Source organism: Passer domesticus, chromosome 3, assembly GCF_036417665.1.
Source record: "Passer domesticus isolate bPasDom1 chromosome 3, bPasDom1.hap1, whole genome shotgun sequence".
Classification (NCBI taxonomy): Eukaryota; Metazoa; Chordata; class Aves; order Passeriformes; family Passeridae; genus Passer; species Passer domesticus.
The window spans coordinates 120631541-120653459 of NC_087476.1; the positions used below are offsets into that span (position 1 = coordinate 120631541).

Below are 21919 nucleotides of genomic sequence, written 5' to 3' on the forward strand. Positions count from 1 at the left end.
TGACTAAAGACTCAGCAAGAGATCCTGGGCACACTTCCCCTGCCTGAATACGAGATTGTTTGTCAGGCAGAATGCTCTCCAGGTCTTCTCTGTTTCCACCAAACCATTCAGTAAAATTACAACATCCTTCTCCCTACTATACTTTTTTTTTTCTTTTTGTTTTAATTTGATGAATGTTTCTTAAATTTACTCTTTTTTTCCCTTTGAAACCAATAACTTATTATAAAATTAAAGTCATGTAATGATTAAAAAAAAAAAAACACCAAACAAGAAAAACCCAAGCAGATCCTCTGGGCCATCTGGTTGAAATGCTCTGGTCGGCCTCCACTGCTGTGTAGTAAGTTTTAATTTTAGATTTTCACAGGGGAAAAAAAAAGAAAAAAAATACACAGAATTTTATTGAATTGGAGTTTACTCTCAAAATAATTTTATACTAACCTTTTTATTTCCACTCCAACTGATTTAGTTAAAGGCCAAACTCTTCTTCCAAAAAATCAGCTCCCAGCCCCCACCTTCTTGGGATAGCCCTGACAGGAAATAACAACATCCATACACAGACACTCTGAAGCCTTTTGAAGTCTCACAAATGTGAGCTGTTCCCTTTTGCAGAGCAGGCTGGGATTAACTCTTTTATTAACCTCGTAACCTCATCCATGAGAAGGAAAAATAGCCAATCCCTTTTATTTTATTTCTTTTAAAATCTGGATGCGTGCTGCCTTCTCTACCCAAACATTTGTGGGCTCACCCTACAGACACGAGCAAAAAAGCCCATGGAAAAACCCCCTCTCCCTGAGGAGCTCCCCAAAGCCCCTCTTGGGCCCTCCCGTTATGTTGCACTCAGTGTCAAAGTTTGTGTTTTCACTGGAAAATATTTTTGCTTTACAGGAGGGTTGTGTCTCTCTGTATTGGTGGGAGCAAATAACAACCTTTTGGTCCTTTTCAACACATTGCATCAATGTATTTTCCTGATTCCCATGTCAAAAAAGCATCTTTTAGCAGAATGAAAAATCTGACCTGGGTGTAATCCTGACAGCGCTCCAATTGCTCATCCTTAGCTTCATCCTGCACTGCAGTGCAGAGAGAAAGAGGCTCACACTGGAATAGCTCTTCTCACCAGTGTCAAAATAGTAAAAATTTGCTCAGAGAGTGACATGAGCAGGAATTTCAAAGGCAGGAAAATTTATCTCCTGCTCTTTGTCTTACACTATGGTGCACTGTGGTGGCTGGAAGATTTAACTTCCAAGCATCCCATCTATATAAATCCTAGTGGAAAACAACTCCCCAGCTTCTTTTTTTTTCAGGGTGTTGAGCTCAGCAGCTGGAATCTGCCAGGGAATGACAGTCAAGATAAGGATGGAGAAAAGCTTCCCTGTAGCCTTCAGGTGTTGGTCAAGGGTCAGGATTAGGGAACAGCCAAAGCCAAACAGAGCTCTGAGTGTTACACAAGGTCACGGCTCTTTGGTGTAAGGACAGGATTTTGGGCCAGTCCTGCCTCTGCCCTGCTCAGCTCAGCCCATTCACTGCTCTGGTGATACAGCCCCTATTGGGCTTTCTGCTTTTCAAAGATTTACACTCGGTTTAAATCTCAATCAAAAGCTCCACTTTAGCTTTTAGGAGGCCAAGACACTTAAAAATCTCCAATGGGAAGGACGAGTGAGGAAGGCAGAATATCTCTCCCCTGCAAAAGCATTCAGATACCACTTGGATGAGGAGTTCCCAGCTGCTTTGCTGGATAAACAGACACATCACAGTTCTAATGTGCACGGGTGCCCTTCACACCAACAGGCAGAGAAAAGAGGCAATGGGAAGAGTAAGAGGCACCAGAATAAAAAAAGGCAGGATCCAACTGAAATTCTACCTTCTTTGATTTTTGAAAATGGGAAAACCCATTCGGGATCAGAGATCTCCAGACTGGGCTGTATGCACCATTAATTGTTCCATGAAGCAGAGCTGGTCTGCTATTGTTGCATCCTCCAAAAACAGCTGTTACTATGAGCTCTGTGGGACTCAGGAACTCCATTTCCCAGTTTTCCCTTAGTACTTCAGTGATCATATATAAATAGTAGTAATGATAATCATAACAATACCTGGCTTGCCATTATGTTGTACTCAGTCTTTGTGATGCTCTCTCACGATAAAATCTGTGTATTGAACACTTTAACTGAAACTCTTAATAAAACAGAGATATTTTTACTTGTGCTGTTACATTCACAGAATGATCATAAAGCACTTTACAGAATCAAATGGAAGTAGCCAGTCTGATCCTTCTACAGAGGATTTTGTGCATCTCAGCAGTGTGTAACAAAGCTGCTGTATAGACAAGTAACTGTCGAACATACCATGCTTTGGGGTTTGTCCTGGCCGAGCAGCATCCAAAGGCTTGGGGTTTGTCTTTTAGATTGGCTTCAAAGTCCGTAAAGCCACCACAAATTACACGACAAGAGGGACTGGACGGTCTCATTGACCAGACAAGAACAGGCTGTGATGTCTCATTATCAAGGTCCCTGGGTCAGGGAAAAAAAAAAAAAGAAAAAAGGTTATAATTTTCTTGGTTTAGGAAAAAAAGCCATGGAAGTCTTGGAGCTGAGCACTGAGCAGCCTCCATGGGGTCACTGCAAGGGGACAAGGCAAGTCCTGGCCCTGCAAACACTCATGGTAAATGGTGCCTTCTGAGGTCTGAGAGGGTCTCCAGCTTTGGGCCCTGTACCAGGTACTTCTGGAGCTGTGAGACAGTGAAGGCCTTTGTTCCCTCCTGTATAATTGATAAATTACCATTGTTAGTCCTAAACAATACAACTGAGCACAGAATGGAAACACGCTAATGCTTTATCCAGCTCCAGCAATTCTGCTCCTGTGCTCACACTGTTCTTAAATGTGCTAGGTATTTGTTTGATGAAACAATAAGTTTTAGAAAAGAGAAAAATAAGAACTTCAAAGATAATAAAAACCTTGACTACGTACTTTACCACAGGCAGCTGTGAATAAGCTTCAGTACTCTTTATTTTTAACATTCCAGATATGTAATTTAATGCAGGTCTAATGACAGTCTCGAACATACTGCTTTAATCGAAATTGTTCAAGCTCTGTTCTGTGACAAGGGCTCACAAGATACCAGCAGGGTTGTCCATTTTCCCCACTTCTGTAGGGAAAAGAAAAGGGAGGGGAGGGGGACACTCTTGAACTTATGTTGCTATTGATGTGTAATATACAATAAAAAAACAGTTAAATTTCAATTACCCACAGGTAATTATAATTTTATTGTTTGACTGTACTATGGGGAATTTTGTAATTCCCAAGACTAATAATTTTCTATAATTTTACAGGTTGTCAAATAAACTATTAAAGATTATCTTTGAAAAGGATTCTGCAATTGTAAGGACATATCATACTGTTCCTGTACATTATTAGTAATTAGAGATCCCTGGATAGTGAAATATCCACACTATATGCTAGCTGCTGGATACCATATTTTCTCACAGCCTCCTGTAATCTTGAACCAGAGCTTTCAAACTTCTCAGCCATTGTAGCCTGAGTCACGTCCAAACTTTTATTAATATTCACTGAGCACTCATTAAGCAATTCTGGTGCGTTCGATCCGTTAAACCTGTGCTTCCTGACAGGGAAAAGCAAAGGCTCCCAGCTCCATCCTAGAGCTGTGGAAACAAACACAAAAGGGCTCATCCTGAACTCTGTCCCCTGAAGAGGAGACAGGGAAGAAGCAACGTTTATACCAGCACAGAAGAGGTGAATCTGCCCCGACAATGCCTTTTGACAATGACGTGGCTGGCACAACAAGATGGAGTTGTGCTTCCTAAAAATATGTTATCCTAAAAATATGCATAGATGCAGATATGCTGAGGATCAGCATTGCATGTCCACAAGGAGGGGAATGGCAGGGGCAAGGTCTCCAGCCCACAAGAAGCAAATTAATTGGGACTATTTCTTCATGCTCATCAGCAAGTCCCCCAGATTTACTGGGGTATTGGTGAGGAACTCCCCAGCCCAGCAGATACCAACGTCTGCACAGCTGAGCAGGCAGCAGCAACTTCTCCCAGGTAATCTGGGTGAAGCCAGGGGCCACTAAAGCAGCATGTGCTGGGTGATAGCATCCCTTACAGGGCGTGGTGAGATCCTCCCAGCCTTGCAGTGCTGAGGAGGAGCAAGGAGGGATGAGCTGAGAGGAAGAGCAGCCCCTGAAGCGTTGCAGGAGCAGCTGGCACAGCCTGTGAGGGCAGCGAGCTGGGGTTCAGCAGCTGAGAGATGGCTGAGCTCTCACTTGCAGAGCCATCAGAGGCACCATTCTTAGCTGGCAGCATTGCTTATTGCAGCTGCCCCAGGAGATCATCATTATTTGTTTTATCAGCCTCTTGGATGGCTGTGTGGTGAGGGCTCTCAGGACATGGGGACTTACAGGCCTCCAGCCCTGGGGTTTGCACAGCCCCAGCCTGCGGGGACACCCAGCAGGAGCAGCATCTCAGGGCTCCAGACCCATCTGCAGGAGGGGTGTGCCCTGCTCCCTGTGCCAGGAAGGCTCTGTGGCAGCTGCAGCTCTCAGCAAGGGGCCTGGAGAGGGATTTCCCTCGCACCAGGGAGCCGAGGGTGGGATGTGTTGGTTTTACGGCGGTGTGGAGCTGGTGGAGCAGTATAAAGATACGGGAGCACAGGGAAGGATTAAGGCCAATGGACTGCAGCTCCCTGCCTTCCTCCAGAGACAACTTGGAGCCCATCAAAGGTATTAAATCTGAGGAGTCAGTGTAGACATACACATGCTGAGCTCTCTTTTCCGAGGCCTGCTTGCCTCGCTGTCCAGAGCTCATCCGGCACCTACGGGAAGGTGTGGGAAGAGGGAAGAGTTGATAATTTGGAAAGCTCGTCAATCAGTGGCATTCCCTGCTCCTGACCGGCCTCTCTGCCTGCTAACCCAGCTCAGTGAGACTGAACCCATTACTCCAGATGATGGGCATTTACAACAAATAGAGGGAAAATCCAAAGCCCACAGAGAAGGCTCAATGTGCTTCTGGATAACAGACAGCACCATATACAAACACAGAGCCCTCCTTCCCCTCAATTCTGGTCTGTGCTTTTCCTGCTTAACACATTCCTTGTTGAAAGGAGAACACGTTCTGACAACTGAAGAGTGAAAGCAATTAGAAACAGAATTAATTGATAAAATTAAAGCCCTGCTTTCCTTATGTTTGTCATATGACTACAAATATTGTCACTCCCATTAATATTAATTAATATAATTATCAATGTTTCTAATCCCTACACATTTTGTTGAAAAGTTACTCTTAGCTCAAGAATATAATTGTTAAGTCGTGGAAATGTTAAGTAGCAGCTAAGCAAGTCCAAAGAATTAATAGCAAACTGTAGTTTATCCAGGGATTAGACTTTTAGCAATACATAATCACCTCTTCATGTGTTCATCCACATAAAATACCTTCCATCCCTCACTACACTTCTGCCTACTTGTCCTTGCAGTGCACAGTTTTCAAGAATTAAAAAAAGACACTAAGTAAATATTCTGTGCAGTTGCATGCTGTTCTTCAAGGTAAGTCAGTGCACCAAGAGTTCTGTGCCCACAGCTGAGAGCAGTGTCAAGGTCAATTATCTCAGGCTGAAAGCCCTAATGCAGGATGCTTCTGTGACCAGAATCATCTGTGTAACTCTGCACAGCCTTTGTTTTGGAGTCGAGCAAAGCAATCCCTCTCTCACCCAGCTTCCCCACGCGTTGTGTCTCAGCTGGAATGTCACAGATTACTGGAATAATCCAAAGGGCTGCCCTGCCATGCTGCTGCCAGCTGGGCAGCCTCTCCTGGTGGTACCAGCAGCCAGGGCACGGGCGCTGGAGCAGAGCCTGCCCGCTCCCTCCACGGACACTCAGCAGCTCCTGCCTGGCACAGCAGGCAGCAGGGCTAGGTGCAGGATTAATCAGCTCTTTTGGAAAACAGCCAAAGTGCTTTAAAGGCCTTTGTTGTAGGGTAGAGGGGTGTTTCTGCTAGAAGAGAATAATGTAATCATTTTGCTATTAATTTTTAATTGTATGTTGCTCTGCATTATTGCCAGTCTATACTGATTTTCCTGAGAGAAATGGGGATGCTGTGCAAGTGGTTTCTGTTAGGAATGCTGTTGGGCCACGCTGGAAAAGAAGTGACAGAAAAAAGCTGTTCTTCAAAGTTGCTGCAGTCACCTGCTGCTGTCTGTTCCTACAAGGTATCACATTAAATACTTATAAAATGTATGAGCTTAAGAAGACTCATGGAGAACTGCCACAGTTTTCCCTGTCGTCAGGTGTTTTTCTTTGCTTGTTTTTGTGGGGGTCTGTTTCTTTTCTTTCCTTTTAATGACCACCCTTTGAAAGGAAAAGTTACTTCTGAGAAATATTTTGCAGGCAAATTAAACTCACTGACGTGGATGAAATCAGTAGCAAGAGTAAGAAATACATTAATTCTTCTCAGAAGACAATCTTTATCAAAAATGCTAAGATGCAGCCCACTGATACAGTTAAACTTTCTGGTAGAAACATGATTGTATCACTCACTTGTGCCCACTCACAAATCCTTCATTTCATCTAAGAGAAAACTGGCCATGAGGGGACAGGAAATCTTTAATCTGTTTTTCTCCATTTGTTCAAATATCTGGTTCTTATCAACCCGCATCAAACACGAGCGACACAAAACCCTCATGTCCTCCACTTCATAAAACAAATGCAAACAAAGCACAGACACGTCTCCAGCGTGAGATGGATTGAGCACAACAAAGTATTGCACGGCAGCAAGGCTGCAGAGCACTCCTGGAAAGGCAGCACTGGCTGCACTTTCAGGAAGAAATCAATTAGACCAAGAAACAACTTATGTAGAAAAATCTACATTTTGGCACTGACCTAAGTATCAGGAGGAGAGTAAAATCATCTGTCCCCCCAATACTTGAATATTATCATTTGTAAAGAAAAATTGTAGCTTTTTTTCCCCTTGAATCCCTAATAGCAATTATGTTTTTCAATATAATAATTCTTGTATTATACCATATCCTATAATATATAATCCCTATCATAAACCACATTATGGTAAATATTTGTATAACTATATATTATTGTATTAATAAAATAAACATATAAATATATAGTTATTTCGTTTAAATAGCCAATACTACTATGTGTTTAAAATAATTTTATTTTTGGTTCATTGGTTTATTTTTATTCAAGGTTAACCATAATTTTTTTGACAGCTGGGAAATTATGGTATGAATTTGCAAAGTTTGCACCTTATTCAGTTGAATTAGCTTCAAAATAGAAAAATAGATTTTTTTGATAAAGAGGAATTAGACACATTAAATTTTCAGTTAAAAATAAAATATCCAGAAATTTTCTATCTGGCCAGTTCTAGACTGCAGTTTTAGTCCTGGCATAAGCCCATGATCATCAGTGAAAAATGTGCTTTTGTCTTCTCCATATCCAGGGGTGATTCAGGAAAGCTCTGAAACATTCACAGTAAGTCCAGTAAGCACTTTCCCAAATAGTGATTTTTTCCTGAGCTGGGGCCAAAATAGGTCAAGTAAAGGAAAAACCAAAAACGCAGACTAAGAAGCAACCTGCCCATAATTCCCCATCAAATCAGAGATTAAACCTCTTGTACAGTAGCCTCTTCTAGGGGGACTGCATTCATCATTCCAGGAATTAGTTTAATCAAGGCTTATTACTGCAAAACTTAATATACTATATTATTAATTTGGATTATGCTGTTGCTTCACAGCTTTGAAAAAACAAAACAAAAACTACTGAATTTGCAGTCACCTTTGGCAGCGAGGCTCTGTTCCTCTGCCTCTTTGAGATATTTCTTTCCATCTCCTGCACCATCATGTTTCAGTTCCTGAGAGCTGCAGATATTTATTCAGTGCCCTTCTATCTCGGCCATCACAAATAGCTCTCTGATAACAAATCACACTCTCTGAGCATCATTTGCTACCAGAAAGGATCCTCAAGAAGCACACGCTCCGTGACACAGGATATTCCTTCCCTGCTTTGCTGTGAATGCCATAAAGAGTTTCACAAAATCAGCTTCCTTGCATTGAGAGGGTAAGAATGCATCATCTTAGTAGTTTTCCCACTTCTTATTGCCTGTTTAGGCTTCATGCTTAGTCCCTGCTCCCTGGCTCTTCAAATGAATGCTGCTACTTAAACACAGAGAACGATATGTGCTTAGTGAGAGATTCAAGGATTTCAGCCATCAATAGAGGTTTAATTATGTGCTGGTGGATGCTCAGGTACTACAAGGATGGCTGTTGTAGAAATTGCACAAAGCCAGCACAGAAGAGACCACTCACAGCTCATCGTACACTCTGCTCCTGCAATTTAGACAAAATAAAATGTAATGCACGGTATTAACTTGCATCTTCTTCTTGCCTGTGTCATAACCCATCATGTAATGTGATGTTATTCCATGTCGTGTCGTGGGTAACATGATGCAACACAATGTCACACTTCAGGAAATATTACTAAGCAAGGGCTGATTCTTGTTAGCAGTTCAGAATGCAAGCCCCTGATCCAAACATATTGTGGCTGTGGCTGATGGGAAGGCATCAAACTGAGAGCTACGTTGGGCAAATGTTTTTCTTCTCTGGCTTGGCCAGCAGATGTCCATTTGTCAGGTTTGGGTTCAATTGAGATTTCTTTGTCACGAGCACTTTCTCTTGTAAAAGAAATAGCAATTTTATGGCAAGCCAAATACTGAAAAGAAAAGCCCTTAGAAATACATAATAAATGTATATTAGCGAGACAGAAAATTGGAAAATGGCCACCTGCCAGCAGCCACATAAATTTTGGAGGCAATGCATTTTTCTGCCATTATGCATTATCACAGGAATTGCAAATATTTATTAAAAGTATTAAAATGGTGAGAATGTTAAATGTTTCCTTCAGTAGTGGAAATTCGCAGTGCCACATAGAAGATAGGGTATTCTGATACAATGTTTATTAAAATGACTTCATTTTATTAGGCTGTCGTACACAATAAATGTGCAGGTACAGTTAACAAAAGATCTATTGTGGATACGGGAGATTTGTGAGTAACACTTCAAAAAAATAATCTCTTCTGAACTCTATTCATATAAAAAGCATGCTACAAACTTTCATTAACTTCCTTAGAACCAATTATTTTCTGAGCTTATTTTCTTTTTCTGCCAACCCCCTGTATTTTGTTAGTCAATTTGTTTACTCACATTTTAACAGGATTAAATGCAGTTTATCTTTAATTTATATACAAGAAAGCTGAGTGTATATGTGGAGCAGGCAACAAAATATGACGATTATTTTGGGGTTCATTTACAGGTCTAAACATGAATGACTGTAATATATTGGGACCTCAGTATCTTTTCATCCATAAGCAAAACAATATTAAAAGATCAGTGGGAGCTCCATAATATTGATTGAGAAGAAAATCACATCCTGGTTTTGCCCACATTTTCTGCTGGGATTAATCACAGTGATTTTGTTTCTAAGGTTTCGTTGCAGCAAGGCACAGACTCAGGCACACCCTGATGGGTTCACTTTGCTGGGTGGCTTTGCTGGGCTTTGAGCCCCTTCCAGCAGCCCCTGAGCACGGATGGGGACAGTGACATAATCCCTGCATAAACAGGAATCTGCAGGGAAAGGAAGGAGGGTGGCTCTTGCCTTCACAACTGAAAGTGCCTCAGAATAGCTTCTAAAAGTATTTTTTTTTTAATTTAAGAAATGAGCAGAGAAATAAAGAACCAGTACTGAGGTTTTTTTTCTTACACAAGTGTTCCTCAATTCCTTACAGTCCATTAAGGAAGAGGTGGGATTGGAGTCTATGTTGTAGGCAGGGGGTGAACAGATCAAAGTTACAAGACCTCAGATTTATGGAGAGTCTTATGCAAGGAAAAACCTGTCTCTGGAAGATAAAATTTCAGAAATAAAGGATTTTTCTCTCTGCTCTTCTATGGTGAAGTTTTATTCCTTTCTGACAAGCACGGAGTGGTGGTGGGGGGAGTAACTTGCATGAAAAAACAATTTTTTTGACTTGATCCAGACAGTTTGTATGGATTTGTGGAATACCAGAAGAGGTGCATGGGATTTCGCACAAAAGGTGTATGTTGGAGAGAGACCTTAGCCAGCCCACAGGCAGAGGCAGAGCCTGTGCTGCCTTTAGAGGGGCAGGTGTGACATCCTGTCACTGCTGCAGCCAGAAAGCAGGGCTGGGACTGGCTCTGTCCAAAGAATTTGTGGGATTCAGTCAGTGTAAAACGAGGAGTCAGCACTTCAAGCAATGCAAACCCATTTGCTTGGCCAACCTTATTTAATATGAAGCATGTTTTATCTTGATTTAGGTGGTTGTTGTTCTTTAATTAAAGAAATTATGGGAGGTCATTCTCATTAGTTTAGAAGAGTCCTCACAGAAGGGGTTTGCACTGATTTAACCTCAGGGTAAACTGGCACAACTTTTGCATGTAAATAGGATTTAACACTGGACACTTTGTGTGTAATCCAGCTCTTCACTCATGACATTCAAGGAATACTTGGAATACTGACTGAAATAAAAAGATAATGAAGATAAGCTGGGGTCTTACCGTGAAATTTGTCAAATGATCTGCAGTGGCAGCCCGGAGCCTCTGCAGCGGTGGGGAGGGGACACCACAGGCTCTCTGCCTGTCCCTGCACGGTGACACCGAGAGAGACTGGACTCAAATCCCACTGCTCACGTCTGGCCAGATGGAGCACGAGCTGAGGGGCAGAGAAACCGGGCAGCAAGAGGGGAGGGCAAGGTGCTTCCCTTCCCCTCTGGCCGAGGAAGCCGTGCCCTGGGGCTGGAGCATGGCACAGGTGCGTGGCGGCAGCGGGGCCACCACTGCCATGGAAAAGATTTGCCATGAAAGGAAAAAAGGAAAAAAGGGAAAAAAGCAGCGGCATGAGAAGTGCCAACTGAATGGCGCTGTCTTTAATTGGTACCACCAAGGGCTTTGTGCGGTCAGCACGCCTTTCATGTTTATAATAGAATCCCCAAATTCGACTGATCTGAAGGGCATCTGACTGTTTTACATTAATCACAAGCTATACAGCAGAGGCTGAGAGCAAGTGGGCAGATACCCTGGTGGAGTAGCACTAAGGAGCTCTCATTATAATCATCCTGCCAAATCAAAAGAAAAACCCTAAGGCTCCTAATAAAGGAGACCACTGGACTAAACAAATTGAACAAGTAACTAGACATGCATGAGCTTAAAACTACTGGTGTCAATCAGATTTTCCTGAGCCGCTCGTTCTGCTCGCTTCTGCAGAGCACACGCGGAGGGGACGCGGGGACAAGGTGACACGTGGCTGCCAGCACAGCCCCAGGGCTGGGCACGCAGGAACAGGGGCACTCTGTAAAGCCACCTGCAAGGAGTCACTACGGAACACTCCTCCAACTGAGCCAGCACTAAGGAAGGGGGTGGTGGGAATGGGGACCTCATCCACACGGGATATCTGAGCAGGCTTCCAGTCTCGCTACTTCCATCGGTTCCAGGTCAGGGGAGATCAAAGAAAGGTCTTGGAACTCACAGTTTTGTGTGTCTCTAGGACAGGAAGAAGGTTCAGCACCCTGGAAGCTCTGCCCATTTCTCACCTTCCTGCACCTGCTGAATTGAAGTCATTATATTAGTTATATTGCCTACTGGAAAGCAAAAAAAAAAATAGTGAAAAGGTGAGTCACTGCTTTCTGAAAAAATGCAGTTGGTACTAGTGAAAAATCCACAGAAATGGGAGAATAAGAAAATTCTAAATTTAGAAGAATTGGGTTTTGTTTGGTGTTTTTTAAGACAAAAGATGGGTAAGTTCCATTAGCTACCACCCCTTCTCAAAAGCCATCAGGCAGGAGAACAAGATTTTGAGGTACTCCCTCAAAACTCAAAGAAAAAATAAATCTATGCACGAGAGTGAATACCCAGGGAAGAAGAAGAAACAAAAAATAAGAAGAAACAAAAAATATTAGGGTCAGTATTTAATACAGCAACCCCAGGGAGATGGAAAAACGGGAAGTTTCAATAGGAACAGATGGACGAGGGATGATGTACCTGAGGAATCAAGTGAAGGTATCAAAGGAGAGGTTTTATGGAGAGAAAGTCACTTTGAAGAACTGATGGCTAAAACACTGTCAGCTTTTGAAGTATTTGGAAATTTTCCCTATCTGCACCATGACTATTGTCACTGGCTCTGTCCCGTCACCATCTGAGTGGTGGCAGCTTTGCATGGACCCTGCAGTCATCAGGGAGCAGGCAGAACTGGGGCTCCTCTTGCTGGTAGTGTTTTAAGAAATTATTATTATTTATAAATGTATTTTTTTTAGTTCATTTCTCCTTTTCCTGTTTTTTTTTTTTCCTATTTCTTCTCCCTTTTTTTTTTTTTTCCCAACTCCACACTGTAATAAATCAACATATAAATGTACTGGTTTATTTCCACCTGGAATGTTGGAAGACAAATAGTACAAAAGATCAGTTTGGTCATTTACCATATTGGTTTAGCATGGTAATACTGTTGGGTTTTTTTCATTTCTCATTTTAAGACTGTAAACAAATGCTGCAGGAACAGATCAAATACTCCCTACCTAAGACAGTGCCTCGTGCAATGGAAACATCAAACCAGGTTTTTGAAGGCCAAACTGTGCCTCCTTTACTTTTTCATGGGGAAAACTCAGAATTTTGGATTAGCCTGAAATTTGAAACTACGTTTTTGCCAAGCAGCAAAAGCAGATGCACCCTTAGCCACGCTAAATCACAAACACATACACACATGGAGATGAGAAAAATGCACATTAAATATGAAAAAGTATTCCTTTCAGGCAGAAGATAAACAACCCTACTACAAATTAGCTCTCGGCCCCGTCAGGTGTGAATCTCTCTTGTCAATACGTACCAAATTCCCTGAGATAGAACCACATGGTCATGAATTTTATTTCTCTCCTGCTTAATTCCTAGTACCACTCTCCCTTGTGGATTTACTCAGGGATGATTTACAGTGGGAAAGGTGACATTAAACACGTCATTGAGCATGCAAAGATGCTGCACTCAAAGCAGCATATGCTTGACTTTGTTAAAAGATGAATGCTGTCAACTCCACAGTGCCCACCAAGATCTGGCCTCCTTTTTCTTCCCAACAAACTTTGAGGAAGATGCAGACATGAGTCTTGACACTGAGAGAAATAAAAGTTAATGTATTCATGACATGATTTCACTTGCAGCCTGATTTAGCAATGTCTTGTCTAGTTTGGATCTGCTGTTGCTTTTCCTAATTTACTCATTGCACAAAGAAAATAAATAAATAAGTGCACTATAGTCTTATTTATCCTTCTTTGGACATTTCTTTACCAGGCAGATGGTCAATTAAGAGCACTAAACAATGACACTGTTTTCTCTGTAAACATTTTTTTTCTAATAGCCTAACAAATGAGAATCTGTGCTGCCATACTGCTGAATACCATCTTGACTTTCTAATTACAAAGAACTGTGTCTTGATAGTAACAATTACAGCTGTAACAATGATGCTGGTACTTGAACAATATAGTTGGAGGCAAAGTGCTTATCGGAATATTCACAAATAAAGGCTTACATTTATGCCAGAGCTGGAGATGGGAGGTTAAACAGTTGGGGGTGGGGAGGTGCAGAAGAAAGGTTGAAAACATTGGTTTAGTAGCTACAGATGTGAATTTGAATCCAATTACATGAAAAGCAAGGGGGGGCTGAAGCATGAAAAGATGCTGTTTCCTTCTGTTTGGCTAATCAATAGGTTAAAGGGTTAGTAAAATTAACATGTTAATAACATTCATTTTGCTATTTATGTACCGGTCATAGTATCTGCAGAGAACTATGTCTTGTGAGTAATCCACGTGTTTTTACGCCTGCTTTTTTTCCCTTTTTCATCTGAAATGCTGAAATGGTCAGTGTATTTTTTGCCCCCGGTGTGATAGAAATCAGCTTCTCAAGTCTCTAATTTTCCCTACCTTTCTTATTTAACTTCTTAAATCCAACCCATCCAAGGTTTGGGTGGTTTTTTTTTTCCTTTTTTGAACGCAAAGCTCCCCTACCCCAAAGAAAAGGGGCAATGCAGCCCCTGAGCTCACCACAGATCCACAGCACCGACATCCCAGGGGAGCACGTTGGCACCAGGGTGTCACAGCAGCATCTCAGAGGGAATGGGCTCCTTGGAATGAGCTCATCCTCCTGCTGCTTCCTCATCCCCCTGGTGCCCCAGGACCCCCTGGCACTGCTCTGTGCCCACGGGCAGGGTGGCTTTGCCTCCTGCGCTCCCTCCCTCGCCCGCGTTCCCACTGCGCTCCGCCCGCTCTCCGAGCCGTAATTTAGCCCACACTTATTAATCAGTGCACATAATTTGTCTCTAATGCTGTCAATTTAAGATGGCAACCTGACTTTTTTTTGGAGGGGGCAGGGTCAACAATTTAATGAATCTCGTCTGCATTTTAATTCAGACCTAATAATCTGCCTCTGGCAGTTTTCTTAGAAAAGCACAAGGTTTTCCAGGATTTTCTTTCATCAAATCCAGCACAATGGGATGTTTACCTTCCTGCCTTGGATATTCTCAGCCCAGGGTAAGTCACACACAGACCTACCTTAATCAAACTGGGACATGGCCTAAATCTCCTGATTTGGCCTTTGAAGGGTTTTCCTGGGGAGGAAGGAGAAATCTGGGGCTTTGCAGTCCCCTTTCTGCACAAATTGGTGCACAGTTGTAGGCACAAAACCTCAGACTTCCATGATTCACTGCCCCTCATGGAATAACTTCACAAATGGTCAGAGCATCCAAGGCACAGCTCCAGAAGAGCTTTCTTTAGCTATCCCCATGCTTTTCTTTTTGTCCTTCCTACAGTAAAGTCCCAAAGGAGGGGGAAAAAAAGATGCAGAAAGGAAAGAGGGTGCAGAAAATTCCATCCTCCTGATGAACCAGCATGGATGGGTCTGTCTAATTGCAATGCCAGGAGGCTTGCACCCAACAGAGCAGCTCGGCAGCCTTCCCTGGGTCAAAATAAATAAAATTCCCCAAAGCAGAGGCTCTGGATGCCCATGTCAGATGTAACCAGAATAGACTTGGTTATTAGGAGCGCCGTGACTCTGCCCAGTGCTGACAGGAGCTCCTGCCTGGCTTTCAGTCACCGCTGTCACTCGCCCTGACAACGCGGGCACTTAATGTATGCACGGCACTGCTGCACACGCAGCTGCAACTCCCAGCACGCTGTGCTGTTTACCCCGGCTCTTTTGTAACAGGGCCCGCAGTAATTTGCCTCCCAGTACCACAAAATTCCTCAACTTAAAAAATTTTGCCCTCGTTTTGTTTGCCCTTAATAAACAACCCTTTTGCAGTCCTGTCACCAGCACAGCCACTGCACTCTGCAGCGTCACAGGCACAAAAATGTCACATTTCACATTTCCATCAGAAGGGTCTCCTATATATTTTTATGCATATCCTTCATCTCCCTCTGCCACACGTTATTTCTTCTCCTTTAACAGTTGCTTAGCATATTTTATGCCTTCTGAGCAGTGCTGGAAGGGGCATTCCTGCAATGTACCTAAGTACAGACAGTAACAGCAGAGGTTTTTATGTCCCAAATTACCTCCTAGTGCTGGTACCTCAGACTGCCAGCACAAGGTGCTCCTGAGCACCTACTGCTTCACAGACCTCCAGCAGCTCCACTCCAGTGGCTCTTTGTGTCTCCCATGAGGAATTATCTGTCATTTGACTGATTTACCACTCATATTCATTATTGTCCCCTACTGCAAAACTCTGCCAGACTCAGGTGCCTGCCCTCACCACCCATTACAAAGCAGCCCCATCTGCCACTAAGTCTACTCCATTTTCAAACCTAAACTCCAAGCTGGTAATCAAATGAGACAGAAACCCAAATTCCCATATCCTGAGCTACCCCAGGTAAAACATATAATTTTCTGATACATAAGCATCTTTCTCTAGGAACTTAAAAAACCCCAAAGATAAAATATTTCTCTTAGTTCAGGCATCTCCCAAACACAGGGGTAAGGTCAGTAGAAAGATGCAATGGGAAATTCAGTGAAATTCTCTCATCTCAGTTGCAGGTCTACATTCAATAGGCTCGTGTTAATGCCCTTTGCTTTAGCTGCTGCAGTGTCAGAGTGATATAATCCAAGCAGAGTCACCTGAAGTAGTCCATAACACGCTACTTAGTTTAAATTCCTTTGTCTGGCCACAAATGTCCAGTTCTAGCTAAAAGCTTGAAAGTGAGACAAATGGTAAAATAGACACTTCAAGAGAATAAAATTGTGAAGTGCTCAGGTAGCACTGTGGAGAAGGGAGTTTCAATTCAGAGAGCTTTCCAGATGAAACAGACAATTAAACCCTTATTGAAAAGAGATTCTGCCATCCCCCCTTCTTTTCTTTTTTTTTTTTTTCCCTTTAAAGCAAGGGGAAAATAATACTGGGAATTTAGAAACATGAATTTTTAAAACCTAATAAGCTACACTAACAATCTACACAATTCCCTTTTATTAAAATATTTATTTGGAAATACAGGATTTGTGATGAGAGCAGGCTGGGTAAGGGGTGAATGCTGCTTGTGCAGGGGGCTCAGTGGGGCCCCCAAGGCCAGGGCTGTCCTCTGCCATCCTTGGCTCAGCCCTGGAAAGGTTCCCCTCCTTGTCCCTGCACACGTTGGAAAGGAACAGACCATGAATGGCACCTTTATGGCATTTATGAGGCAGAGGCTGTAAAGCACCTTTTATATCCATGGGGACAGAGACAGAGAAGGAGCAGCGTGAGCAGTCTGCAGGAATGGAGACCTGGGAGGCTCCAAGCCTGAAGCACTTTTCCTGGCCTTGCCAAACCCCCCAGAAGTGCTCCTGAGACCAGCTTGCATCTGACAAAACATTTAGGTGCTGATAAAGGGATATATTCCATGGGTTTGTTTTCCTGGGCACCTCCAGCCACACCTATGTTGCTCACTGTAGGACCACGATGTCTGCTTTACTGTTAGTACAAAAAGACACTTAGAAACTCCTGAGGGAAAGAAGCCCAGCATTCACACAATCTCAAAGGGAAGAAAAAACACATTTCAGTAATGGTTACGCTTTTCAGTAGTAGATACAGAAGTAGTTGTAGGCTCAATTTCCTTTCCCTTCCCTTCTCACCTTGCTCTTGTCCCAGTAACAAATACCTTCAAACTGAACAAACACTTTCCTACCAGCCTGCTTCATGCCTCATGCTTTTGGCTCATCTTTTATTGGAATTTTCTGCAATCTTTTTGACCTAGCCCAGTTTTCTTCTCCCTCTGTCTCCCTTCCCTTATATTTTCGTTCTGTGTGACTAAACTCCAGCCTTCTCCCTCTTGCTCTCACACACAATGCTATTAAAATTAAATCCTTTTGTGCAACTCCCTACTTTATTATAGGTCTTCAAGCCATTCCTGAAATCCCAAGCCAGGCTTTGTAAAGTCTTAGTTCACCTGAAGGAAAACTTCAGCTCATGGTTTGCTTCAGATAAGGCTCCTTCTCCCCACCAGTATGGAGTTCACCTCAAAAGATTGCCACGTTTTGCTGCACACAAAATGACCACACAGAAGAAATGTGCGTGTTCCTTTCTTGCAACACAAAAACATGCACAATATAAAATATAAAATAACATAAAGGAACTGCTCTGATTGAGGAGAATCAGCCCTGAAGGAACCCAGTGAAGAAATCAGTGCTGCACTGCCTCCCTGCACCAGAAATCCCGCCTTGCATTTTCAGGGATGAAAAATGCCTGAAAACATCAGTAGGCTCCCAGGTAACAACTTGATGATGCCTTCCACTTTTGAGGGAGAGGGAATTTAAACCACCAGATCCTCCACCACGTGCTCCCCTACCTGGGAAATGTGTCCCAGCTCCCTGCATGCAGCAGAGAGGATGGACTTCACCTCATACTGAGCAAACCTTCTAACCATGAGCAGGAGTGCAAGCAGGCATTTCTCACCAGTCTCCCAAACCATCTCCAAGCCCCATCTATTTTCAGCACCCAGACAATACTGTGATCTGTAAGTCCTCAGCAGGCTGAAAAGTGGTGACAGAAGTCTCAGTTGATATGTACATGACTAACACACTCAAGGATGTTCCTTAGGGACAACAAAGATAACAGCGCCCAGAGCAAAACTGTCAAGAGAAAGAGAGAAAGAGCTTAAAGGGAAAAAAAAGACCTTAATATTGAACTCACCAGTCATCAAGTACTCATGCAAGAATTGCTTTTCTTTCTTTTTTTCTGAAAAATAAACTTGTCTTGGAACAACTGAAGGTGACATCATCACCACTGGACTCACCACTGTCAATTACCAGCACATACAGAATGGGAGGAGGTTGTCTGGGGAGAAGACAAAGATGAGGCCATTGAGTCAGGAGAGGAAAAGCAGACCAGAACCTTGGGACTTGGACACTTCCCCCTTCCTCCTTGCAGTGCCCAGGCATCAGATGAGCAGTAGGATGTGAGGATAACAGCTGTGATTAAACAGCTTAGCTGCTATGAGCTCCAGCAGTGCTGCCCTTTGCCTGTCTCTCCACAAAGACCCTCCCAGGAAAAGGACCAGAAAAAGGGGTTTGAAGGTAATGACTCCAATTCAGAAATAACCAGCACGGAGCTACAGACCCTGGTGCAGAAAGGACCACTGACACAGCTCCTGGGGTGGAGCTGAATTTAGGGAGCTGCCTCCAAAAAGCCTGCCATGGGAATGCAGCCAATGTCCTGGTGAAACAGCAGCACAGCTGCAGGCACAGCAGGAGGGAAACCCAGGAGCAAGCAGAGAGAAGGAGGCTCCTCAGAAAAGTGACGGCCAAATGCCAACCCCAGAGCTGGGTGTGAGCAGCCCCTTCTCAATCAAGCTCTGTTTGATGATGTGGGGAAGGGGGAAGACTCAAAAGACTCATGTTGCAACAGAAAGTTGTGACTGGAAATACCAATTTTGATACTGAAGCCCAGAAGAAGGAGTGACCAAACGCAAGGGTGTCTTTCCTACACTGTGGATTTGCCAGGTTGCCTCGTCTTCCCTCTCCTTGGGCGCTGCAATGCAGAGAAAGCCAGGTGCTTTGTAAAATGAAAATGCTGCAGAAGCTCTAGGTGCAAATGCAGCATGTGCAAAAGCCCTTTTATTCAAACTGTGCTACTTAACGAAGTGGTTTGTGAAACCACTTTCGAGCCTTCAGCAATTTTCCCTGCTTGAAGAAATCATTTTAGCATCTTCTTCATGGGTTGTTCACAGACTTCAAGCCTCCAAGTTCACCCCATGGTGTCACCTGCAAGGGCACTGCAGGCTGGGGACCACAAGTACAGCAGAACTGGAAAGTTCATTTCACATATTGTTTCAGCCCCAGCACTTAATTCTGGGAGGAGGTGATTTTGCATCAGAATGAGACATGCTGGGCACAAACCACAGATTACTTTTCAGAGGAGTTAATCTTCCTATCCATTATCTGGAGTAATTCAAAAAGCACAAAAAAATGGAACTGTTCTTGAAGAAAGAATTCATGTTCAGGTAATTACAAATAACAGACACATCTGGTTATCTTAATTGTTTGGGAATGTCTCAATTATCTAAGAATGTTTTCATAAGGACTCAGAGACAGTAAAACTTTCTCACGGCAGATTGCATTCACTGATGAGAGGAAATTCAGTGGAGCTAAAACACTGGAGCGTGCTTAGACCCAGAGAGCACTTTCAGTCCCGTTGCCAATGGGTTTTATTTGCCTCTGAAGTACCACAGACTATGAAGTGAGAAATGGGGAAGTCCCACACAGGCAGCAGCAGCCCCTTTCCCTGCTAGCTGCAGCTTTTTCAGCACTCCTGTGAAAATGAAGGTGTTTTTGTGTACTGATGGTTCAGCCAGGAAAATGACAGCAGTGATTTTTCAGACATCTGCCCCGAAGAGAGGAGAGTCAAGTAAAGGCACTTGTCCTGCCTGAGGGCAGTGCAGGCATTGGAGGCTGGTGAGTGGCACCCCTTCCCTCACAGATATTTGGGGTGTCTCCTGCCCAAGGGGAGATCATTGCAGAGAAGCTCCTGCAAAGATGAATTCACCTGAAGAGAGCAGAGGCTGCTCATTGGAGCCCAGAGCCAAACCCCAGAGAGGGGGACTTTTCCAACACCTCAGGCAGAGCCTGGTCCCAGTGGAGCACAAGGTTTCATCATGCAGCCTGCAAGAATCAGCAGTCAGCCATTGGGAATTACCTCCCACAGCTCTGAGCTCCCTGTGTGCAGAGGGGTGCAGGCAAGGCAGAGAGGGGAGCTCTGTGCTTTCACCGGGGTGGCTGTGCCCCACTGATGGAGCTGGGAGGGTTTCTTACACATCTGTCCCTGGTTCATTCCACTCTTCCACCTGGGCCACGGCCACCTGGCTCTGATCTTCCCTGACAAGGGCTGGAGAAGCTCTCAGCTCCCGCCTGCCCGTGCCTAACCAGCACCTTTGTGAGGCAGACATGACTGGGGTGAAATCCTGTAACTGGAGTGACTGTCCCCCCGTGGCTCGTCGCACCAGCCAGGAGGGTGTGCGAGGCTCCCACAAACCCCAATCAATATTATTTATCTGGCTGATCGTGCGAGCCGGCCGCTTCCCCTCCACCTAATGCCCACTCCCATCCCCTCCACCCTGTGGGTATCAGCAGGAGGGAACCTGATGTATGCTGGTAATTATCTGCTGCTGAAAAGAAGTGCTATTTCTCTTATTTTTGTAATGCAGATCAATGCACATGTCACTACTGAAAAGCTGTGTCATTTAGGATGGAGCATTAACTGCTAGGAATGGATTTTGAAGCTCCCCACTTGTGGGTGGAATATTTTCTGGAGGAGTTGAGCCTTTCGAATGCTGAATTTCATTTATCCCACTGCCTCTTTAAGAGTAGTCGGTGGAGGAGAGGGTGTTTGAGAAAGTGACAGTTTGTCATCTCCTTCCCCAGCGAGCAGGAGCTGGGGACAGAGTGGTGGCAGGGAAAGAAGCAAACTGGCTCGGGAAGGTGAGTGGGGACATGGCCGGCTTTGCAGCAGCCCTGCAGTGGGATGCAAGAATGGAGAATCCAGAGGATAAAGGGCAACTCGTGGGGGAGAGAAGGAAGGTGCTCCTGTGAGCAAAAGCATGGTAAGGCACCCAGGGAAAGAGCAGAAGGAAGGCTTGGAAAAGGGCAAAAGCTGGATGCTATACTTGAGAGAGGTGCAAATCTGGAAATCAGAACACACACACACGGGCACCCACACACCCTCCTCCTGCCAAAATTGCTACCCAAGAGCTGTGCTAGCACGGACTATCCAAAAAGGGTCCATTTGATTTGCAGTGAGAGGGAAGAGTTTTCCAAGTTTCCTTCTATTTTTCACAGGAATGAAACAGAAACTTCTCTGGAATCTTGCTCAGAAAGAGAAAACAAACTCTCCTTGTGTCCATCAAGGAGAAATAAAGAGAAGCACATAATGGTCACAAGCTGGGGTTCACTGTGTTCCTCACAGTGAAAACCTCAAAATCTGTCATATGGGAGCTATCAGTTGACAGCCATCTAAATTATGAACTCCAGTTCTAATTGGGAATTTTTACTAACCCTCCTTTATACCTTAAGGATAACCTGGTCACCATCAAACTGCAAAGCCATGCACCTAAAATGCGAATTTTGGCAAAGCAATTACTCAAGTGTTGCTATTCTGCAGCCAAAATCACAAATTAATGTGCACCTCCCCACTCACACTGCACCCTTCCTCAGCCCCACAGGTGAGGGTGTTGACAAACCTGAGACACACTGAGCATTAATAAAATGTGACCCATCCCTTTCCCCACTTGCTATTTGCCATTGTTAAAACAGGCATTTGCCTTACTTTACAGCTATGATTTTTAGAGCATATGTTCACTATGTACGGCTCCTTTTTGAAAGTTCTGTTACTCTTTGGAATTGC

General features: G+C 43.8%; 1 long non-coding RNA gene across 1 annotated transcript in view; it reads right to left on the reverse strand.

Moving 5' to 3' along the window:
- Positions 1-254: 254 nt before the first annotated feature.
- The window catches only part of LOC135297745 (uncharacterized), a 36514-nt gene continuing 14849 nt past the window's right edge, over positions 255-21919 (reverse strand). The window contains exons 4-7 of the long non-coding RNA XR_010359669.1: positions 11552-11625; positions 10585-10738; positions 2962-3139; positions 255-2504 (exon numbers count right to left, since the gene is read on the reverse strand). This is a non-coding gene — a long non-coding RNA (uncharacterized LOC135297745). The remainder of the gene's footprint in view (positions 2505-2961; positions 3140-10584; positions 10739-11551; positions 11626-21919) is intronic.